At 33.6% G+C, this 3,621-nt stretch overlaps 1 protein-coding gene across 1 annotated transcript in view; it reads right to left on the reverse strand.

The window, feature by feature from the left end:
- Positions 1-3,621, reverse strand: part of Smp_132600 (membrane associated guanylate kinase inverted related) — a gene marked incomplete at both ends in the record, with an annotated part of 12,085 nt that overhangs the window by 887 nt on the left and 7,577 nt on the right. The window lies entirely within an intron of this gene.

Raw genomic sequence — 3,621 nt, forward strand, 5'->3', positions numbered from 1 at the left:
TCTTTGCTTAGAATGCTTGTGAATTAAGGCTATATTGAGACTATACGCACAATATGCACATATGCCAATTAGAGACTGACCAGTTGGGTAGATTCGAACAAATAATACTAAATGAATTCGATGTATATTAGGTTTGAAAAAAGAAAACTATATCAATAATATATTGTCGACTGATTAATATGTATAATGCTTTTTTACAATACTTTATTTATATACTAAGACATGATTAGATCTTCATTCTGACAATGATTGAGAAATTGTTCTACAGAAGTAGATGTCAATATTTTCTTGTGTTCGATAACTAGCGTTTTTTCCGAGATTGTTTCCATACTACTTATATTAATTCCTATGTATTATCGTATTAGATATTTAAAGATAATTTTAAACAATAATGACTTCTATTATAAGTGTGCAAACATTTTAAATTGAAATAACACTAGGAAGCTGTTTAACTCTCGTTATAGTCTCTTTTTAGAGGTATGGACGGTAATATCAGTGAAGAATATGAGCAGCAATGAACTGATTCAACATTGTGTGAATGAATTTCATTTCAATGTTCATTAAAAGAATTAAAAGATGCATAACAACAAGTGTATTTACTTCCGAGGAACAATACAAAAACATATTCTAGTTATACACAAAATATACACATAAACAGATAACCATGTATAAATATACAAATATAGACATGCATGTACACACATGCACACATTCAAGAACATACAAACAATCAAACAACATAAAACATTATTACCTGTATAAACTTTATGATAGTTCTAGAATCAATGAAGTTTACAGTAAGAAAACGATACACTCAATAGATTATCAATAACAACATAAAGAAAAGCGTAGTTTCAAAATGATTACAAAAGAAGAGTAAGTAATGAACACCTTTAGATCAATTGATAATGGTATTTTCTTCTAGTATGTCAGATAGTTGAATAATTTTTTCTGGTTGGCGTTTTTATAGCGAGTTGGTTTTCTACGGGATGGGGTAGCTAACCCCATGCCTAACCCTCCTCCTTTACCCGGGCTTGGGACAGGCAGTAGCCCCCGGAGGAGCTACAGGAGTAGTGGAGACGTGGAGAACTACAAAAGCCATTATCCACAAGATACAAGTCTTTATTAACAGTTGTCTACGCAAGATACTTCGGATCTGTTGGCCAGACACTATCAGCAACAAGTTACTGTGGGAGACAACAAACCAGATTCCAGTGGAGGAAGAAATCAGGAAGAAGCGCTGGAAGTGGATAGGACACACATTGAGGAAATCACCCAATTGAATTACAAAACAAGCCCTCACATGGAATCCTGAAGGCCAAAGGAGAAGAGGGAGACCAAAGAACACATTACGCCGATAAATAGAGAAAGACATGAGAAGGATAAACAAAAACTGGATAGAACTAGAAAAGAAGGCCTAGGACAGAGTGGGTTGGAGAATGCTGGTCGGCGGCCTATGCTCCATTGGGAGTAACAGGCGTAAGTAAGTAAGCAGATAGTTGAAGCATCCAATTTATAAGAATCAGATCTGTAGGTTTCTGAGTCCAAATTACCTTATACAATAAATCGAGTAGCATCGTTAAAGCTTATTTAAACAATATAACTGAGATTATCTAGAACACTTTCTCAATGTTCAAGAAATGTAGTGTGTTGAGAGATAAGGGCTATTTTTCTTTTTATATTATGAATGAATGTTGGATATTAAAGTATCATTTTGTTATATTTCATTTTAAGCTTTATTATGTATTATGTTTGTGTTTTCTATCCTGGATACTGAGTTAAGCTACATTGAAGTGTTCAGATCAGATAGTTGTGGATACCTCCTCTAAATAGCTAGAGATAGAATCTTCATTCGAATATGTAGTGCTCACTCACAAAATGAAAGTCAAAAAATGACTAAAAGTGCCAGAAACAACACAATTATTAAATTCTTTTTATTTATTTAAACATAAATATTGGTACAAAGGGGCACTATATATATATATATATATATATATATATATATTTGCGCCACACAAATCAAAGGAGATTTGTGTGAGGACTGTGATACTGCACAGGTGCCCAAACTGAAACAGGTGGTTTTCTTAAGGGGCCACACCCGGAGCCTTCGACCTACAGATCCGATCCACAAGGCAGTGGAGCATCGTAAGTAGATGCAGTCCTATGGTAGCCGGTGACTGACGATTGATTCATACGCGATTTGTTCCCTCAGGATACTGGAGCCCATGTGCACCATTGGTTTAGAATCAGGGTTTTCCAACTCCCATAGGTGGACGCTCCATATCCACCAACCCGGTTAAAGCGCCGGACATTCGCTTCTCATCCTCTCAATTTCGTAAACGACACTCCTGCCGCGAGAAGACAGTGAGTAGGATTTCCCTGGTAGAGGCTATATATTCGCGTAGCCATGTGAGAGCATTTGGAGAGGTAGATCGGACTCGCCCCACTCTCAGCTGTACCAGGGCATTTTGGGGCAAAAACGTTGCAGATAACCTTATCCATAAACATATCTACAAAATTATGGAATAAACGTACCATATATGTTTAACCCTATTTTATCATTGTTCAATTCGGGTATACCTATTACTAAACTTACAAAAGTTTGAAAACAAACCTTTTAGAGGTTTTTAATAGTACAGTATTATTTTGTAGGTAAATTGAATTTTTAAAAAAATATTCTTATAAATTGAAGGAAAATTAATCTGATAAACTATTTTAATTATATAAATCTATTGGGATTTATGTATTTATAAACAAAATCATATTGTTATTGACAAAATAAAATAAAGAGATGATTAATTAGTATTCATGTAGATAATGGGTAGAATAATAATAATAATATAGTCGTACTACTGTGGTGTGGTCTACTTATATCCATATAAGTAGTATATGCTGATGGTCAGACATAGAATGTATTTTGGCAGAAGATCGATAAGGAAAGAACAGGAATAAAGCGCAATCGGTATGAAAATTCATGAAGAATGAAATCAGAGAAGACGAACTGATATTTACAGAAGGAACAGTTAAGATTGAGACAATTGATTGATAGTTTGCAAATTAACTGTTGACTGTATGGTTATCAGAATTTAGTGAGATAGTCTGTAATTTGTGCTTAGATACATTCGATTGTCCCCAATCGGTATTCTGTTAACTACACTATCATTAAGTTGTAACATATTTTTGACAAAATGTTATGTAATACAGAAAACAACATGTGAACTAAATAAGAAATCAGTTTGTGTTTATGAATATAATTTAACAACAAGTATATTTTGCATAATAATAAGATCGAGTAAAAATCATGTCTCAATCTCTTGTTGAAACCAACTTCCAAGGGAAAAAGATCTGATTTATAAGTTTTTTTTTTTGAAAAAAAATTGAGATTGATTCTTTTGGTATCGATGGGGATTTTCGGTACAAACTGATGATTTCTAGTTAAAGAACTGGTTAGCGAAATACTGAACAACACTAGTTATCTCTCATGCTTTATTTTAAAAACAGCCTTACTAGTGTTCTCTTTGAGATCACGACTTAGAGTTTTAGATTTCGCAATGGATAAGCTTTAAACAATTAGGTTAGATTGCAAGAATGATTCCAATTTCCAAATCCAATCAGTTCATG

This window comes from Schistosoma mansoni, chromosome 3, assembly GCF_000237925.1.
Source record: "Schistosoma mansoni strain Puerto Rico chromosome 3, complete genome".
Lineage (NCBI taxonomy): Eukaryota > Metazoa > Platyhelminthes > Trematoda > Strigeidida > Schistosomatidae > Schistosoma > Schistosoma mansoni.